General features: G+C 37.2%; 1 protein-coding gene across 2 annotated transcripts in view; it reads left to right on the forward strand.

The window, feature by feature from the left end:
• The window catches only part of LOC141402817 (dynein regulatory complex protein 11), a 442,109-nt gene that overhangs the window by 155,403 nt on the left and 264,954 nt on the right, over nt 1-21,752 (forward strand). The gene's annotated exons all lie outside the window — the stretch shown is intronic.

Genomic DNA, 21,752 nt, shown 5'->3' on the forward strand with positions numbered 1-21,752 from the left:
TGAAATTAAAAAATGTTGTGTAGCGTTACATAAAGCTATTTTAAAGGGTTTTTTGTTGATTTTATATGAAATATTGACACAAAGTATATAATTTCAATAGGGAGAGTTTACAATATTTTAGATATAACTTTGAAATTTGGAACAGATTATAATAAATTAATCTTTGGTATTCTCAAGTTTTTAACCAATTTCCAATTTCGTTTGAGAGTTGTTATGCGCTCGAGCCAGACAGACGGCCGAGCTGGGCTAAATCGACGCCAATTATTTGATGAGGTACATTTTTATTGTTAGCCTAAAGGCCGAAATTACAGCAGATTTTAATATAATTTAACTTATGTTTGAGCATTAATTTCGTTTCAACTACAACTTTGTTAATGATAGAAAAAAATTCTGGTGGGTATGCTACTTATAGCAGATAATAGAACTTTATAAAGCACAATAATACATTTTTCTCCTTTAAATAAATAATAAAAAATTAAGGTAGTAAACAATTTTCAGAACAATCTAAGTTTTCTTTTCAAAATTCCAAAAATAATTTTTATTATTTAGAGAAAAAACGTATTAATTTGTTAAAGTAGCTCAAAAAATTGAACTGGACCAAACCATTTCGGGGGGGCCGGGCCCCCAGTGCCCCCCCCCCCCCCTTAGTACGTCCCTGATCTGGAAGATCAATTATTGGAAACGTTTGATTTCAAAGACGTTCGATTATTTGATGATGGAATTGGTCCCGTTATAACCCAGCCAAAGACAGTATTTTGTGCCAATAAAGTGTCAATTACGTTGTGGATGATACCGTCAGTAATTATTTTAGGATAAATGTCCGCTCCTAGTAGGAGATCCACTCGACCGGAATCCAACGTAGTTGGATCTGCCAAACGTATATTTGGCAGTCGAGAAGACAGATCAATATCAGATGAAATAAACGGGCAATTATTGGAGAGTTCTGGAAGAACCATAGCATTAAACTTGATAGATAAATGTCTATTGAATGAAGACCCTATCTCAATGGAGGAGATTTGGCTAGAATTAGCCGAAACCGATTGGTTAAGTCCAGTAATGGAGGATAAAGCGGAGTTGGTAGAAATACTGAGTTTAGAAACCACTCGCTCTGAAATGAATGTTGATTCTGATGCTGGATCAATTATGGCACGAACCGGATACGAAGTACCCTTGTGAATAACATTCACCATAGCTGTCCCCATTACAACATTGTTGGATGAAGTGGTATGAAATACCTGTCTATTCACGAAAGTGGAAGGATTTGGAGGTGTTGTATTGTAGGGGGCGAATCGGACGAACTCGGACTCGAATTTTGTTGTGAACCAGTCTCAGAATTAAATCGACGACTAGAAATAGAAGTCGATGTTATCGCCGAATTGGGAGATCCTACTATCACGGACGTAGCCAGGGGGGGGGGCGGGCCCCCCGAAATGATTTTCGTTCCCATAGGATATTAGCTTATGTTTATTTTTTATTTTTATTTATTTATTTTTATTTATTTAATTTTTGAGTAAAATTTTAAAATTTTTTGGGTCAACTACATTGGTTTACTTATTGAAAGTATGAAATAATGAAGAAGTAAGGTTAGGTAAGTTAGGTAAGTTTTAAGGTGTTGTTTAAGCGTTTAATAGTAAGTTTAGGCTGACTCTAAGTGTTGTTGAGTTCAGAACAAGATGTTTACTGGCTTGTAAACAATATCTAGAAAAAAAAAACATTCTTGTGGTCCTTATTCTTTATTATGTTTCAAATTTGCAAAAAAAGAACTATACCAACCATTTTTTATGATAAAACTTCTGTTCCACCGCAGTCTCGTTCGTTGAGATTATTAGAAACTGGTCTCTTGTTACAAATTAGTAAATGTCTATTGTACAAAAAAGGATTTTTCTGTCGTACTTTTATGTTTTGTTCTACCTTTCGAATGTTAATAAAACGAAGATTAATGAGCTTGAGGTCAATAGTTATATTTTATTTAATGCATATTATTTCCAATATTTCGAAATTACATTGAATTTCAACTTTTTTAATGTGATCTTGTGCAAACAATTCGAACTGATGAGTTTTTGAAAGTACAGACCCAAACCACAATAAACCTTAGTTGCGTTTTGTTGTGTGAGATCCAGCTCGGATTTTATGGCCCCATCTAAACATGGTTAAATATTGAGTTTTTATAGAAATTCGGCGCTATATCTATGAAACCAATGCGAAACTTCTTCTGACCTCTGAAGCAAATTTGTAGATAAGGACAAGAATAAAATATTTGGAGAAATAATGAACTCGAAAAACTGCATTTACACTGAAAGAAAAATGTTTTATTGATTTTGAACCAACGTTGAGTTTCATTGAATAAATGAAAAGTTTCATTAAATAACAATAATAAGTTTCTTCATTATTCCAATGAAATTTCCTAAATTATGCAATGATACTTCTTTATTATAATCAGTAAAGTAGCTAGAAATAACAATTTTATTATTGCTATGAAACTTTCACATTAATACTATGAAACAATAATGAAAGTTTTTTTTTAATAAACTCAATGAACTTCTTCATTGAAACAAAGAAAGTCTTACATTGGTTTAATATCAATGACAAATTTCATTGATACCAGGGTTTCGGAGTCGAGGTATTTTTGGGTCGACTCCGGCTCCAACTCCAGACCAATTTTTTCACGACTCCGGCTCCGACTCCGACTCCGAGAGTAAATTCCTATACCTAAAAATTAATAAAATGTTCACAAATTTTTAACATTTTCGTATATATGAGCCCATATAGGCTAATCTATTGAGTTTTTCTAATATATTCTATAAAAAGGGCATCCGTTCGAATATAATACTTAACTGCAGAACATAAATATGAAGTAGAGTTCATATCTGTATTGTTTCTACAATATCTTACATTGGAAAATAGCAACAAAATACAAGTTAGAAATAATTTTTCGGTTTTGCCGGTGTTTTGCACTAGAATATCTTGGGAGGAACATTTCTTCGTGAGAAAATATCTCTTGTGTCAGACATTGAAAATATAACATGAAATTTTTTTTACTTTTAGCTCAAAACATTTTCATGAAAATTGTCATAGTCTTTCAGAAGACAATCTGAAAATGAAGGGGCAATAAAAATCATAAGAACTACATGCAATACAAATTATAAGCCATTCATGACCTGGTTTTAAAATGGAGTTCTTCGAGAACCTTAAGAGGTGACCCCAGTAAAAAAGCCCAATAAAAAGCCTCTGTCATGATTTTTCTTAGAAAACTACGAAACTTTTGTGATGGATTTTCCCTTCATCTGAAAGAGCATAACTTGATCTGCTTTCTGAAATTTTTGTTGAAAAATATTATGAGAAAACCGCGTTTCAAACTCCGATGTTACATACAAATCAGTATGAATTTTCTCTTTAAACGCTCATATCTCGGCTAATTTTTGTCCGATCGACTCGAAATTTTTGCAACATATCCTATTCTGTTCTTGTTGTTCTTTAAAGTAAGCAAATAAAAAATTGTTCGATTTTGTAAAATTTGGCCACTTACGCCAAAACCCTTTACAATCGGTCGATGAATTATTAGATTTTGATGTCCTTACCAAAATTTTTGGAGGGACATATGTGTAGATTTTTTTCATGTAGAAAATCTGATATTGTGTTTACTTTTCCGTTCAAGACCAAAAAGGACATGGAAGGAAAATAAACTACAAAATGATTCTTCATTCTATTTATCTGAAAACATTTCATCTCAAAATGATGAAAAAATATCGCCAAACAAAGATATAAGCAAGCAATATTGGGGGTCAATAAAAAATCCTTACGTCATAACTCAGAAATTTCTGCTATGTGTCTTTTGGAGTTCTTAATATATTCATTAGGGGCTTTCATTCCCAACATGAATTTTCTACCCCCTTGACTTCCATTTTATGTTACAGTGTAATAACTAAGATTTCCCATAGCGACCACAATGTTCTTCATAGGACTCCAACAGGTCCTTTAATAGAAGACAAGGATGACATCTCACAAAAGACAAGATGAGAAGATTAGTAGATTTTTGTGAGAAGACCAGTAGATCTTCTGAGAGAAGACTTGTAGGGCTTATATAAAAGACGTTAAATGTCCAATTATAATTCGATTGTCATAGAACATTACTTTTGCTTGCAAGTTGCAACAAAAATAAAGGATCAACTGGACCAAAAATATTCTGGACATGCAATTTGTAATCAAAATAGAGTTGAAAAAACTAGACTTCAAAGGATAGTAAATATGCTGTGAATCGTTCTCTTAATGTGTATAGTATACCGTTTGATTTAATATGTTATTTTAGATCTCTTTTAAAATAAATAATGATTTTTGAAAAAAAGGTGTCGCGAATTTAAGGTTATATTTTTATATTGTAGAAAAAATGGCCCGGAGTCGGAGTCGAGTTATTTTTTTCGACTCAGCCTCCGACTCCAGCAAAATTGCTCGACTCCGACTCCGAAACCCCGATTGATACAACGTAATTTTCTTTCAGTGTATTGCCTCAAATTTCAAAATATATGCAAAAATTCCACAATTTTTATACATTTCGCACCGTATCTCGACAACCGTTAATTTTTTTCTGAATATGTAATACACAACTCTTCAGAACATGTCAATTGATGTAAAATGCCTCTATGCTGTTGTTTTCAGTACATTTTTAAACGACGATTTAATAAAAATATCAATAATGTAGTGAAATCCGAAATGCGAGAATAAACTGTTGGTGTGAACTGTGTTTGAAATACGTGTTGTAAAAGATATGATGCAAAATACTGCTGAAACAACATGAAGTAAGCATTTTAGAGTTTCAGAATGTTCTAAAGAGTTGTTGAGAACTTTATTTGAAAGATTTTTGCAAAAGGTTACTTGGTTCAACTCCCAATAGTTTAGCCCATACTGACCAGAATTTCAGCAGTTATGTAAAATTTTCTATATTTTATAGATTTTGATGCCGTAGATGGAGGTTTTCTTATGTGGGTTTTTCAGAAGATAAGTTCTACTACTACAGGGCTACAATATTGCTAAAGACAGCAAGGCCAAATTCCTATTCGTTGAAAAAACTAGACTTCAAAGGATAGTAAATATGCTGTGAATCGTTCTCTTAATGTGTATAGTATACCGTTTGATTTAATATGTTATTTTAGATCTCTTTTAAAATAAATAATGATTTTTGAAAAAAAGGTGTCGCGAATTTAAGGTTATATTTTTATATTGTAGAAAAAATGGCCCGGAGTCGGAGTCGAGTTATTTTTTTCGACTCAGCCTCCGACTCCAGCAAAATTGCTCGACTCCGACTCCGAAACCCCGATTGATACAACGTAATTTTCTTTCAGTGTATTGCCTCAAATTTCAAAATATATGCAAAAATTCCACAATTTTTATACATTTCGCACCGTATCTCGACAACCGTTAATTTTTTTCTGAATATGTAATACACAACTCTTCAGAACATGTCAATTGATGTAAAATGCCTCTATGCTGTTGTTTTCAGTACATTTTTAAACGACGATTTAATAAAAATATCAATAATGTAGTGAAATCCGAAATGCGAGAATAAACTGTTGGTGTGAACTGTGTTTGAAATACGTGTTGTAAAAGATATGATGCAAAATACTGCTGAAACAACATGAAGTAAGCATTTTAGAGTTTCAGAATGTTCTAAAGAGTTGTTGAGAACTTTATTTGAAAGATTTTTGCAAAAGGTTACTTGGTTCAACTCCCAATAGTTTAGCCCATACTGACCAGAATTTCAGCAGTTATGTAAAATTTTCTATATTTTATAGATTTTGATGCCGTAGATGGAGGTTTTCTTATGTGGGTTTTTCAGAAGATAAGTTCTACTACTACAGGGCTACAATATTGCTAAAGACAGCAAGGCCAAATTCCTATTCGTTTCTGAGAAAAAGGCCTGATAAATGCAAAAACCTGTAGATTTAGCCCGGTTTAGATGAGGCCTTAAAATCCGAACTGGATCTGACAGGACAAAATCCTACTAGGGTTTTTGTAGTCGAAATATGTATTTTCAAAAAATTTAACTAAAGGTTGTTTCATTTTCAGTGTTGCATAGTGTTACTCTTTGAATTGTATTTTGGGAATTATGGATGCACATTTGTAGAAATGTTCCTTTTTCCTGCTTTGACCAAGGACTTTGTGACGACAAACGAAATCAAAAAAAAAAACTGATCGGAAACAGATTCTCTTCTTCTTCAAAATCTCAACAAGAATCATTCGGTTTTGCGGACAGGAATATACCTTAGTCTGTGTGAACTGAAATTTTCATCTATGGACAGATCGAATAGGGGCCACACAACCAAAATCCTTTAACCCAAAGCAATGTATTAGGAGATTTTCAGAGTTGTGTAGCCATTTTCGGACGTATGAACTTGGCGACAAAATGTGGTTTATATCATTGATCACAAGTGTTGCGGAGAAGGTACCTGAAGAAATGGACCGGACCGACATAGTTCATTTTGGAAGTAGATTTTATTTTGGAAGTCATTCCTTTTAAAAAACTTTGCTCCAACCAGTCATTTCAGTTCGTCACAGAATATTTTTCAGTTTTTTTTTTCAGGAAATATGGACTTGCCCACGAAAAACACAATACCGTTCTAAACATAAGGAATACCTTCAGTAAACATTTCTAAGGATCCTCGAACAGACCTTAAACTGCATTTAACAACTATTTTGATGGTTTTTGAAGGATGTACCGCAGCATAAGGTTCGAAAGTTATCGTGTGCACCAGTCACTACACATGACGGCAGTAGGTGTTCTTTACAGCTTTCGGGCCATTTTCTCTGAAAGTATGGACTTGCCCCTGAAAAACTTGTACTGTAGTAATAGTGGCTCCGAGAACACTTGTTGCAAAAAAGGAAATCGTTTATTAATTTATTTATATCATATTTTTACTTTTAACTAAATTATTAGCAAAAAGGAAGTGAAGCGCCATGACTACTTAGGTCTTCAGCTTACACTTATCCACTTATTTATTGTCGAGAGTGGTCCTAAACTGCACATCTCTGAACATTTTTGAAATACTCTGTGGAAGGTTACCGAAAGAATGGATTGATATGGCCCATCTTCGAAGTTGATCAAAATTTGGACAAAACAAAACGAAGGCCAAATTTTGGACCGATCTCTTGGAGAACCATCGTGTCCTCCACCAAGACGGTCGAACATAGCTAAGTCGACTTCAAGTTTTCTGAAACAGATTTCTTCCAAACACACTTCGGCCCTAAAACCATTAGAAGTAGAAGGTTTATCTTGACTTAAGGCTGAGAGTATTAAAAATGTAGATTGGGAAACATTTTGTTCATGGATTTTTGCTAAAAGAATGTATACATGTATTGATCTTGGATTGGACGCCAGAATTTCATTTAAAAGAATTCAAGACAGGTTGCCAGAGTTTTCCTACTTCCTGATCAATTTATGAGAAGATCCACAACCAGAATTTCTATAAGAGAAGTCCGACGATTGGACGCCAAAATAGTCTATTTACATGCACGATTGGGCAATAGAATTCGTCATTTACGTACCCGCGATTAGGTGCTAGAATTTCATGATTGACAGACTCACTATTGCTCAGAATATTTTTTTATCAAGAAAACCACTATCGGCCTTCAGAAATTCTTTGTGATAAGATCTACGATTGGACACCAAAATATCTTTGGGGAAATAACGATAGTTGGTTTCTTTATGACAATAAAAACTATTGAACACCTAAACCGAAATTGAAAAATTTACCATACTCTGGAATGGAAAATTGAAGCCTGAAACAAGGGGAAATTGGCCAAGAAATGTTACGCCATTTTAATTAAAAAATAGTAATGGAAATTATTTCACCAGTAAAATAAACCTAAAGTAAAGTTTAAATCATTGCTAAATAATAAATTTTCGATAACATTAACTTTAAAAATATTGGTCAGGTGCTCCGTAAAACTTCGATGGGTGAGAGGAAACTTGGAAACAAGTTCCCGACCCTCACCGCTTGTTTTATTGATTAAATGACACAACCGTTCGACGTCGCTTATGCTGGAGTTGTTAATGTAGACTGTGGAAAACAAGTCTCTGAATGTTGGCCATGATTAACAACCTCCATCGAATACATCAATATCACAAGGAGGTAGGTTAAGAGTGTGCGTAGCACTCTCTATTGTAGAATGAACCGAAGCGTGATTGCTAGATGGATGCGAATCATCCAACTTTGGAGACATATTCGGCTGAATGGAAGGGTTTGGTGTTGCACGAAGTGCCAGGACCTGCATATATGATCGGTATGCGATATCATATTTGCTCTTAGCGGAAGTGATGTCACAAGTATTTGACATTTCGGAGGTCTGAAAATAATCCAAGCACTTATTAAATGTGTCTTTGACTTTATTCCATAGTTCTTTGGCCTCTGACCCATAGATTTCTAGAAAAAAAAGTCGAGATCTTCATCCCGTAAAGAACTAAAGCTCGCATCGAAATTAATCAGAGCATCAATTGCTCGAATATAGAAATCGTACAGAGTTAGGACCATTTTAATCGAAAGTTAAAAACAGAAATGCAAAAATAAGAACGAAATATGGAATAAATTACAAAAATATTTCTAATTTTGTCGAAAATGTTTGATTGTAACGAAAATTACAGCAAATTGAAATTAGTATATAGAAATATATACCAATAATTTTTAACAGTGTATCGAAAGATGCACGTAATTTTGCTCAGTGTATCGAAAAATACACAATTTTTATAAATTTTTCAAGAAATTTCAATAAAAACAATATTTAAATAATTATTTAATTTTCTTCAGTGTACCGAAAATTACTCATAATTTTGCTCAGTGTATCGAAAAATGCACTAATAAAGTTTACTTGTACTTTAATTAATAATTTTATTAATAATTTGCAGAATTATATTTTAATATAAATAATTATATTTTGTTACGACCCGCTTTATTATACCGCAAATGTGGTTACTGATTATTTACTTCTTAATAATCAAAACAAAATCAACAAAACTACAGCACTGATAAGTGATCTTATTGTAGTTGTTGTTACTACACACAACAGAATTACAGTGCTGGATATGTTGTTGTTGCCAATTTCTTTTATTCTTTTTTATACATGAAATTGACCACTAAATAGCAAGCACAGTTGTTTTTGTAAAAATCACTGATCACTACTGCTAGTTACACCACACGTTTTATGCTTATTTTAGCGTAACAAAAATAAGAGAATTATTATTGCAAATTTTAAAAGAGAATATTACAACAAATACACTAACGCGGCACTATTGTAAGGCGATCGATGGATGTTTTTATTTTTGTGTTGTTATTGTTTAAATGGTTACACTGCTCACTTTCGTAGAAAACTGACAGTGCGTACCTTTTGTATTGATGAAATTGTTGATGATGCTGACGGAGCCAGGCGTAGTGGATGCAATCCTTGTTTCTTTTATTATCCGGCTCGAAGGACCAAATGTTTAATCCAGCCGGAATAGACCAGATGTTTAGCTGCGATAGCAGAAAGTTTAGGTGGGACACCAAATGATGAATGGACTGTATATTTTAGGATATTTGGAATATCCACAATAAAGCGTAGCTTTTGTTGTTTTTTTGTTGTTTGCCTCGTAGAGGTTGTGCGGTGTAAATAAACGAAAAAGAAGAGAAATAAAAACACAAGGGTTTTTAGTATTGATGTTTGGTATGTTTATTTAATGTTTGCTCGTAAAGCTTTTAACTTTTTTCGTAAACAATAAGTTATGTTTGTATTGTTAAGTGGATGGAGTCCGTGAACGAAGTTCGTCTATTCTGCCTTGTGTCGAATAACACACTCTACTCAAACGCAGCTCTAACTAGACTTTGGCGGGCCAACTGTCAACCTCTCTGTTCAGAATATGTCAATATTACTTTGCGCCGAAAGCGCAAAGTTGAATGATTTACGTAGTAGACTATTTCCGACAAGGGGGGTTGGCACATGACTAAAAGTCAGTCGAATTAGAATAAAAAAACCAATTTGAACTTTAACATAGGTATTTCAGAATTATGTGCAGAACTTAAAATGCAAACATTATTTACTATGAAAGTTTTTTGTTGTGCTGAAAATTTACCTTCGTGTGACGTAGGAGATAATAGATACAGGCTCCAGACCATTTTTTTTCTGAGGTTAAAAATAAATAAAAATTGCACAAATTTGTGACTTTTTCCTATATTTGGACACATATAGGCTAATCTGCCACTTTTTGCTAACATGTTCTTTAGAAAGGGCATTCGTTCGAATATAACACTGTGCAACATTTTCAAGGTAATTTTTTGCAAACAACTCCCACTACAGATTTTATGGAAGTACAGGCCTAATCGAAAAAATCCTATTTGGGTTTTGTGTTGTTAGATTGGGTTTAGAAATTTGTGGGCCCATCTAAAAATGGATAAATATTGACTTTATAGAGCAAATCGAGGCAATATCTTATTCGAATCTTGTTAAGACCTCTGAAGCAAATTTCTAGATAAGAGCATGATGAAAATATTTAGAGAAATAATCACCTCGAAAAACTGAACTCTTTCCTCAAAATGTACAATATATCTAAGAATTTCTTTATTTCGTATATTTCGCACCATATCTCCAAAACTGTTACATTTTTGGTTAACTTTGAAAGAGATATCCGCTGGAGTGTAATTCACGACTATTCAGAAGATTCCATTCTTGTAAAATGCCTGAATCACGCTATTTCTGGCACATCGTTCAAAGGAAATTTGATAAATATATGAACAATGCATTGAAATTCCAAATATGAAAATAAGCAGGTATTTCAATCTTTTGGAATGAGTCTAATACATAAGACATGCTTTTGCAAAATGTTTACGTTCAAAAATAATAATCCTATTCAAGAAAAAGCGCTTCGTAAAATGGAATAACATGTAACGACTGGTTTTCCCCTTTGCACAGAGGCTATTTTTTCCGAAAAACCTGGCCAAAAATCGAAAAAACAGTTGTATCAATTTACACTAAATAGTGTCAAATATTAGGTTTGTACGTAACCCAAAAGTTTGTGCAAATTTGCACAAACTTTTACAAAATGCTGTTCGATAACAAACTTGCAAAGTACAAGAGAGAGAATTTGGAGACAATTGTGAGAGAATATTGGAGAGTTTTGGAGACTTTTGTTTACAAGTTTTTGCAAGGAAAATTTGTCTTGTAAGAATTTGCAAGTTTGATCAGCTGATTTATATTCGAATGTTTTGTGGCGGACTTCTTGGCAAAAACATAAACAAACGTTTGGCTATTAAAATAAATAGATATAAAAAAGGGAAAAAATTATTAAATAAATTATGGAAAACGATAATGTAAGTAAAATAACTTATTTTGTAGTTTGTGGTGACTATTTTTTTATTTTAAAGGTATCAAATCTCAGCAAAAAGCGGTGCATCCATGGAGTAGGAGAAACACAATGTAGACGACCAGGTATTCCCAACGATATCAATAAATATTTATGCCAAACATCGCACTGCGTTCCAGTATGTTTTATATTTGTGCATTGGAAAGGGAATTATAAGGGCATTGTCACATAAGAGGCAGAAATGATTTCAGCCTTATGTACCGAGGCCAGGACCACAACGAACAGCATCAGTATACATTTCCCAAGGATCCCAAATGTTGAGCTTTTGTGGCGGAGGTACCATATTGGACCGATACGGGCCCTTTTAGAAGTTAAACGAAATTTGGACAAAATATTAGGAGATCAAAAGTGTGGACCAAATTGGTTGCCCCGTTCAAGAGATATTGTGACATTTTTTAAATATTTGTGGACCGGTATGGCCCATCTTCGAACTAAAAACTAAATTTGGACAAAATATGAAGAAGGCCAAATTTTAGACCAAATCGGTTGATCAGTTCGAGAGTTGTCGTGTTCTCCAGCCACTACGTATGGTGCCATAGAGGTTTTTACAACTTTCGGGCTGTTTTCTCAAGAAGAATGGACTTGCCCCTGAAAAAAATTTACCATCGTAATTGAGGCAGCGAATGCAAGTTGTGTGGGAGGTACCCGAAGGAGTGGACAAATATGGTTCATATTCGAACCTGAAGTTGGGGAAGGTACCTGAAGGAAATGGAAAATAAACAAGTAAGAAAGTATCAGTCAGCTGAGCCGACAGAGATATACCCTCAGCCACGTACCCGAAGAAAAAAAGTTAACACAATACTTCGGTAGGTTTTTTAGCTGTTGGGAAAATTTTCTAGAATGGAAAGAGCCGCAAAAAACTACATGTTGCAACAAAATTCAGAATGATCCAAGACGTGTGCATTTTTTCCAAACTTTGGGTAGGGTGTACCCGTAGGAGTGATCCGATGTAGTATATATTCGGACCTAATACAAATCTGTAGGAAATAATTTTTTTCTTTATTAGTCTATGGATATTTTCCTTACAGACTATATAATTAAAAATGTTGTACTTAATTTTCTGAATTTAAATATATTACAATTTTACATTTCAATTTACAAAGTTTGAGCTAAATCGATTTCTCTCTTAAAGGGTTTAGGTGGTGCCGGTAGGATTTTCTGGACTTTTTGGGTCATTATCTCAGGAAGTATGGACTTGCCCACGAAAAAAAAAATACAACGTCGTAACAGGGGCCGCAAGTGCAACCTGCTGCATCACAAATTAATAAGATCAGAGAGGAGTTGTTAAACTATACTTTTTTCAAATTTTGTGTGGGAGGTACCCAAATGAGTGGACCGATATAGTCCATATTAGAACCCGATCTATGCCTGAAAGTAATATTACCAATAGCAAAGTTTGACTCAATTCGGTTACTCCCTCCTAGAGTTATCATGCCCACAATCTTGGCGAAACATTTTGAACCTTTGTGGGGGAGGTACCGGAAGGAGTGGACCGATATGGTCTATCTTCGAACATAAACTAAGTTTGGACAAAATATTGAAAGACCCAAAATTTGAACCAAATATGTTGATCCGTTCGAGAGTTATCGTGCGCTCCAACTACGACACATGGTATTATATGTGTTGTTTGCAGTTTTTGTGCTTATTTCTGAGGAAGTATGGACTTGCTCCTGAAAAAAATTATATCGTCGTAAAGGGGGGTAGTGAATACAAGTGTCTGCAACAAAAATCAAAGCGATTCGAGAGCAGGCCTTTAACTGCACTTAAGCAAAATGTTGTGTGGGAGGTACCCGAAAGAGTGGACCAATAGGGTCCATATTGGAACCTCATCTATGTCTGGTAGAAATGTCACGATGTGCAAAGTATGGACTAATTCGGTTACTCCCTTCAAGAGTTATCGTGCGGACAATTTTTCCGAAAATTTTTGAACTTTTGTGGGGGAGGTACCTGAAGGAGTGGACCGATATGGACCATCTTCCAACTTAAATCAAAACTGGACAAAATATTTCGATACCCAAAATTTGAACCGAATCGATAGATCCGTTCGAGAGTTATCGTGCGCGCCAGCCAGCAGACAGACGGACGGACGGACATTGCTAGATCGGCTCAAAATTGTCGGAAACGGATATCGTACAAACATACTTGAGGTCTAAAACCATTATTTCGATGAGGCACATTTTTGGTCGTATCAAAGTGTAAATACCCTCTTTAGCCTAAAGGCTGAGGGTATAAAAAATGGAAAATAAAAAAAATGGTAGACACCTTCAATTGTTAAATTTAATCTTTTCCGCCAACTTCTTCTTTTTTGTCAAATCAGCTGACTTCTTGCAAGTTTTTGCAAATTGCTGTTCGATAACAATCTGCAATTTTTTTGCTTCGAGAGAGTAAAATTGGTGGAGAGAGGTTACTGAGAACTTGCTGAGTGCTTGCAAGTACTTTTCACTTGCGAAGTTATCGTACACACCTATTGTTTATAGGAGTCTACTGCGCACGGTGCGCCTTAACTAATTTTAAATGGAAGGTGCTTACAACTGGGAAGTTTTTGCAGATTCTGAAACCACAATGCTCATAGATGAGAAATATCAAGAAACAAAAAATCGCCTGAGGGATTTTCAAATAAATCGCGATTTAAGTTCACATTTTTAGGGGTTCTTTAGGTTCTTTAGTCCTATGTAAAAGGGCCTAAAGAAAATATTGTAGCTGTGAAAATTCTCCACAAGTTTGAACTTTATAATATTTTCGTAGGTTTTACCGTTTTTGAGGTATAGAAGTTCAAATTGAGACAATGCACTGACTGTATCGCTGTCGCCAGTATCATTCGAATTTTAATTGGTGTACCCATAATTGGTTTTGCATATGTTTGTCCGGCACATGGTTTGACCAGCTTAATGTGGTATTAAAGACGACACCCAAATTCTTCGCGCTCGATTGTTAATAACAATGTTCGGATTTTGTAAGGAGAAATTTTTGTTTTTATGAATGATAAGGCATTTCGATTTCTGTGGGTTTAATAAAAGCCCATTTATATATACGAGATAAGTCTTCATTGAGCTTTGCAATGCATTCAGTAACCTTGTTATTTGAACTGCTTATGAAGACTTGTACGTGGTCTGCGTACATCATACCGTTGCTATGTTCCAATTGGAGTGGAAGGTCATTGGCGTATATTGAAAATAGTAGTGGCCCTACTATTGATCCCTGAGGAACCCCTTTTGGCACAACCAACGGTCTAGATGTCGAGGTGTCTACACATACAGATTGTAAACGGTTACTAAGATAAGACATTATCAGATTAGCAGCTGTTGTGGAGAACTCAAACATATTCTTTAATTTCTTGCAAAGATTTAGATGATCAACGAAGTCGAACGCTTTCGAATGATCGAGCAAAACAAGAAAGTTAACTTTGTTGTCATCAATTTCTCCTCTTATGGTTTCAGTAACTTCAGTCAAAGCGCTAATGCAGCTGTTGTTTGCACGAAAACCGGCTTGTCTACCAGATAACAACGACTCACGATTAAGGTATTTAGACATCTGTGTATTTAATATTTTCTAAAAAACTTTCGAAAGAAAGCTGAGTATTGAGATTGGACGAAATTCATTATTTGATTTGGGAATAGGTATAATTTTTGCATGTTTCCATTTAGTAGGAAATATAGAAGTATTTAAAATGGTATTGAAGAAATATGTGAAGTAAGGTAATAAGTGCGGGAGTACAATACGTATAAATTTTGGGTCAATACCATCAAGGCCGATTGCATTTGACTTAACCATTTTAAAACTATGTGGCACATCATTGTGTGAACTCGAACCTGTGATCGTTATCTGCACTAGCCACAGAATCGATTTCAGATCTAAAGAAAGAATTGCACACTGATAAAGTAGGTACATTAATGAAGGTACTGTCTATATATCCATGGATGTGAGTATCGATTGCAGAGTAAAACTTGGTAGAATAATATTCAGTTTTCGCAACTTGTATGTGCTTATTGGCTTCTCGTCGTGCACACCTGAATTCCTGATAAAGTTCTGGTGTTTTAAAGCTTCCATCTAGCATATGCTAGGTCTCTGTCATTAACAAATGTTTTTATGGAGGAGTTAAACCAAGGCTTGTTATTTTGTTTTGGACGCTTAGGTTTCAGAGAGACTTTCTCATTATATAGCCATAAAATATTATCTTGGAGAACACCAATCTGTTGATCAACTGAATTAAATGTATATAATACTCCAATTAATCTCATATATTTCAGAATTCAGATATGTATGATTTAGACTGCGGTAATCACGATAGAAAAAAGTTTCTACGTTTGTTTGAAATGTGAAGTTGTAAGCAAAGAAGATAAGGTCGTGCTTTGAAAAGCACTAAGCTGATAGCTGGTCATAGGTTAGGTTAAAGGACGCACAGCTGTCGTGTTGGACAGCCACTCCACTCGGAGACCTTACAGTCCATTGTGTTCATCCTATATTTTGGGTAGGAGACAAGAAAAGAAATAATTGCATAGAAGGTATCGAGTTAAGAAATAAGAATAATTAAGTAATTAAGAAAATAATTGAGAATAATTAAATAAGTGTTATAGATTGAAAGACAATTGAGAAATTATTTATGAAAGGAGAGCGAGTAAGGAGGTTTTGCCATATTAAGATGCTGTAATTCGTTCATTCTGAAGCCACTTCAGACCCTTGGCGAGAAGAAGCAGTGTTGTCGGCTTGGCTTGGCAGAATGTTGTCAGAGATGATATTGTATGTTCACCCATTGTTTGGATTCTCCTGGTCCTGAGCATTGGACAACGGCATAATAAGTGCTCAATCGTCCCTTTCTTCATTTCGTATCTTCTTCATCTTCGCATAATCTTCAGTAGTCCGTGGAGTCATCTCTATCCCATTGGCAGGTCATTGATCATATTCTGCAGTGTCCCGTGATTACTCCAACCATTAGTTTCAGGGCGGGTTTTCTCATAGAGAGTAGAGAAGTGGTCTTCCGTTTGGAGAGGTTGGGCCAGATTGCTTTTGATACCTTACAGCCAGGTTCGTTGTTTGGTTGTTTCGTTATTTGTTCTAGGAGCCGCATGAAGTGACACAAGGGTGGCTTGATTGAGTTCTCGGTTTCGATGTCGTTTGACTCAGATCCGCGACGCGCCAGTTCATCCGCTTTTTCATTTCCCTCGATGTCGCAATGCCCCGGGACCCAGCACGAATGATCGTAGGGCCTCCAAAGCTTTCCTGCAGTGCAAGACCGCAGCAGACTTGATTGAATGGGATCTAAGTTATTTTAGGGCCGCTTGACTATCCACATAGATAGTCACGCTTAGCTTGTACGAGATCCGTAAGTTGAGGGTATCGCTGTAGACGCCCGCTTCTGTTCCCCCTTCCATCTTGGGTCCGTCGGTATAAAACTTCAATACCGGGTAGAGGTGGGGAGTTGTGGGTCCAGGCTTCTCTATCAGGTATCCGAACTTCAATATCGTCGAAGTGTAATTGTGGTGATATATAGTCACTGATTACCTCCGATCCCACTGATAGTCCAGATCGTCGTAAAATAACAGCGTGGCCATAGTCGAAGTTGCGCCATGAGCTTATCTCCTTGAGTCGGAGAGCACTCTTTGCTGCCAACTCTTGCACCACGAGATTCATCGGATGAAGATCCAGTAATACATTGAGGGCAGCCTGTGGAGTGCTTTTCATGGCACCGGTAATTAAGAGAGATGCCGCTCTTTGAACGGTATTAATCTTGTGGAGAAGGGATGTCTTACTTAGTACATTCCACCATACCAATGAACCATTAGTCAGAATAGGGCGATCTATGGCCGTGAAAATCCAGTGGATGACCTGCGGTTTCAATCCACAACTCTTATCAATAGAGTTCTTGCATGAATTAAGGGCTATAAGGCCTCTCTTGGCACGTTCTTCGACATTCCTTTTCCACGTTAGTTGGTGGTCCAGGATAATGCCAAGGTAGTTGGCCTCTAGAGAGAGCTTTAGGGCTACTCCATCCAGCGTTGGTAGGGTGAATGGTTTGACTTTTCTCTTGTTCGTAAATAGAACCAGCTCTGTCTTAGATGGGTTGACCCCAAGTCCATTGTTGTGTGCCCATCTTGATAAATTGACTAGAGCTCCTTGCATGAGTTCCGATAGCGTTTGTGGGAACTTCCCGGTGATCATTATGACCACGTCATCAGCATAAGCTACTGTTTTTATACGTAGTTGGTCAAATTCCTTAAGTATTTCGTTAATCACCAGGAGCCAGAGCAGTGGAGATAGTACGCCACCTTGTGGTGTGCCCCTGGTGACAGACTTCCGAATGGAGGTCTCGATATTTGAATTGATTATGCTGCCGCTAGCATTCCATCGATCCAATTGATCAGTGTGATGGAAACACCTAAGTTCAAGAGTGAATTGTGGATGGATTCGAGTTTGACGTTATTAAATGCGCCTTCTATGTCAAGAAACGCTGCTAACGTACAATTTGGGCCCATCATATTCCTCTCAATTAAACCAACGACTTCATTTAGTGCAGTCTCCACCGATCTGCCTTTGATGTAGGCGTGTTAAGCAGGGCTTATAACACTGTTTTCAAGCTTGGACCTTATTCCTAGATCAAGCAATCTTTCTAAGGTTTTCAATAGAAAGGAAGATAGGCTGATTGGTCTATAGTCTTTGGGAAGCGTGTGACTTGACTTCCCCGCTTTGGGGATGTTTGTCACCGTGACCTCCCTCCACAGAACCGGAGTGAGCGATAGACGTAGACAGGCACTATAAATGTGATCCAGGTGTGGGATCAACACCTCCAGTGCATTTTGTAGCATTGCAGGGTAGCATTGGACCAGGTGATTTAAAAGGCTTAAAAGTGTTTATCGCCCAAGCTATCTTTGTGTCGATGACACTCACTTCCCCTGTGGCTTGGTTGCACATAGGTGGATGGGCTGAGCGGTCTGGTGCATCCATGCAGTTGGGAAAGTAGGTTTTGGCTAGGAGATCCAGAGTTTCTAGACCGGAGTTAGTCCATGTGCCATCATCCCGTTTGATACTGCCGATGGATTTGGGGTCCCTCGACAGTACTCTACGGAACCTGGCTACATCCTTTACTCCCTCTATAGACTCGCTAAAGCAGACCCATGATCTGCGTTTAGCCTTCTTTATTTTGCTGTTGTACCTAGTGAAAGATACTTTGAATTTCTCCCAATCTGTGGACAACTTCGTTTTTTTCGCTTTGTTATAGAGCCTTCTGCTTGTCTTTCTGAGATTAGCCAGATCTTTCGACCACCAGACCGGTTGACATCTTCTGCCTGGGTAAGTGAGTGGGCAGGCGGTCTCACAGCTGTCCACCAAAACCTCTGTCACGTGCTTCACTGCACTATTAACCTCTGTGGATGTTTGGGGGTATCGTGATACTCCCAGCTTGGAGCTTACTAGTTCATTGAATTTGTTCCAGTCGGTTTTCCGTGAATTTCTAAATGGTGGCTGCCGAAGACCATTAACAGAGACTTGGAAGAATATCTTCCGATGATCCGAGAAGGAGCATTCTTCCGATACCCTCCAGTCACTGATAAGAGTTTCGTCTTTATTTTGAAACGTGTATTCGTTTCCCCTGTTGCATATTCTAAGATTGTATTATAAGATAAACTCGAATACGGACTCACCTCTGACATTTGTGTCGCTGCTGCCCCAGTGAAAATGGTGAGCACATCCTAGGATGATGAGACAAGTGATACCCATCCCTTTGACAAGCTTCTCCACGTCTTTGCCCGGTGGGTCAGGGCTCTCGAATGGCATGTATATGGACGAGAATATGGTGGCTCTCTGGGAGCTGCATTCCCTCCTTACAGCCGTAATATCACCTCCGCTGAAATTAGAGAGAAATACCAGTTTAAGACTCTTCTTAGCAACTACACAGGTTCTTACCTTGTCCACGTTGGGTGTGGCGAAGGTGGTGTAGTTGCTATCGCTTAACCCAGTATCCTTATTTTTGTATAAATAGGGCTCCTGGATTAAGACGATGTCAACTTCGGATTTCTTGAGGGCTAGAAGAAGTTCTGCAGCAGCCGCTTTGCAGTGATGCAGATTATTATACCCAATATGTGAAGCACATATGGGGAAAACGCAATTTGGTTTCAAGGAAGGCATGGGAACTCGAGAGGCCCTACTTAGTTTGAATGTACTCATACAAAACTGCCGCGATGTACAAAAAGATGTCTACGTATGTTTTGTCGACTACGAAAAGGCATTCGACACGGTCAACCACCACAAATTAATGGAAATTTTGATTTCAATTGGGTTAGAGGATAGCGACATAAAATGCATCAGAAACCTATACTGGCAACAGAACGCAAACATTCAAGTAGATGGTTAAATTACTGGAAATGTTCCAATTTCAAAAGGTGTAAGGCAGGGGTGCATACTATCGCCCCTTCTGTTTAATCTGTACTCTCAAAAAATATTTGAGGATATGTGGGAAAAATTTCGGAATAAGAATAAACAACACAATTATAAACAATATTCGTTATGCCGACGACACCACCCTAATTGCAAGCAGCCTCGCAGGACTACAAAAACTAATAGATGCTCTTGAACATGCAAGTACGTCATATGCCTTAAAAATTAATATAAAAAAGACAAAGTTCATGATTATAAGTAGAAGAGGCGTCGAATCCAACACTCTTTTAAGCATCAATGGTACTCCAATAGAAAGAGTCTCAACATTCAAATATCTCGAAGTTCAAATTAATGAAAACTGGGATCCATCAATGGAAATAAAATGTCGAATTGAAATGGCACGAAACTCTTTTTTTAAGTATCGAAAAATATTAACGAGCCATGACATAACCCTGGAAACAAAAAAACGATTTGTTAAATGCTACATATGGTCAGTACTATTATACTCGGCAGAAACATGGACACTAAAAGCAGCAGACGAGAGAAGACTGCACTCGTTTGAGTTTTGGATATACCGACGGATCTTAAAGATATCCTGGATAGATCACATTTCAAATAATGAAGTACTGAGGCGAATGAATACCGAAAGTCAAATGATCAGAATGATAAAAACGAGAAAAACTGCTTATTTGGGACATCTTATGAGAAACAGAAAATATAATCTCCTCCAAGCTATCATAAGATCCAAAATAGAAGGACGCCGTCCGAGAGGGAGACGAGAAATAACATGGATCAAAAACATTCAGGAATGGACAGGACACCAAGATGAAACAAGCCTTTTAAGCGCCGCCATTATTTATATATTTTTTTATTTTATTATACATATACAATCAAAAAACTCTGTAATAATCAACATTGTATGATCGCTAATATCCGAATACGGATTTGCAAATAAAGAAGAAAGAAGAAGACGCGAAGCGGCTGCTGCTTCCGTTCCTCCACTACTTTCGTCCTAAGCGAATCTGATCCATCCTAGACCAAAATGTAGTTTGCCCTCTCGATTCCTTAGGTAATCTTGCCCCTGAGTGTCTATTGACACCCTAATGGCAACACCTCCATTTTCCGGATTGTGGCTGACCATATTCCATGTGCTGGTCCTAAGATGTCAGTATGCGTGCGGGATCCACAGGTGGAGGTGGCACCCATGCCGACAACACTCTTCTGAAAGGGACCTCTTTGACACCAACGACTGCCAGTTGACACCCCTCCCTCTATCGTGGAAGTGAGGTATTCCAGAGATTCCCTATTTTCACAACAGATGACCCTAACGCCTTTGTATGGAGCGGCACTGCCAAATTAGGTGTGTTTTGGAGGTTCCCCTACGCCTGCGAACACGATGTCACGCAGACGAGTTTCGATAAGTACCCATCGATCCTCTCTGATTATCCAATCAGGGTCAGATCTATCGATGACCGCTGCTCGCAACTCGTCCGGCACCATCGGTCTGCTCACTCTTTTTCCCCTGCTGTTGCTCTTGAAATGAGAACCGGAAGATTCCTTGTGGCCCAAGTTAGCTTGTGACGCTGAACTGGCTCCGACATCTTTCCTGTTCCCAGTCGTAGGGCAACCGCCTGGGGAGGTATGGATATTGGGTTGTTGACCTGGAGTGGGTCTCTTAGCACTGGGAAGTGGCTCCTCCATTGACCTATCTCTCTTCACCGCGCTTTTTGGTGGAGATGGATTGGGTTTGGTAGGTGCTCCCCCAGGTGCGGAGACCGGTGTTCGGTCGGACTTCCCAGATATGGAGCTCTTATGATGCGTCCCCTTAGAGTTGACTGCCTTCTCCTTTGAGGTTTGTCCTGTCTGTGTGTCGGGACATCCTTTCAAGAGAGCTTTGAGGTTGAAGGAGGCGAATCATTTGATGGTTTTCGGATCATGTCAACATCGCTCCCGGTTTGGCCCTTGGACGCTGTGAGAGTCGATGTAGGCATTGACCTAACCTCTT

This window comes from Musca autumnalis, unplaced genomic scaffold (genome assembly GCF_047663935.1).
Source record: "Musca autumnalis isolate F117 unplaced genomic scaffold, ASM4766393v1 scaffold_4, whole genome shotgun sequence".
Lineage (NCBI taxonomy): Eukaryota > Metazoa > Arthropoda > Insecta > Diptera > Muscidae > Musca > Musca autumnalis.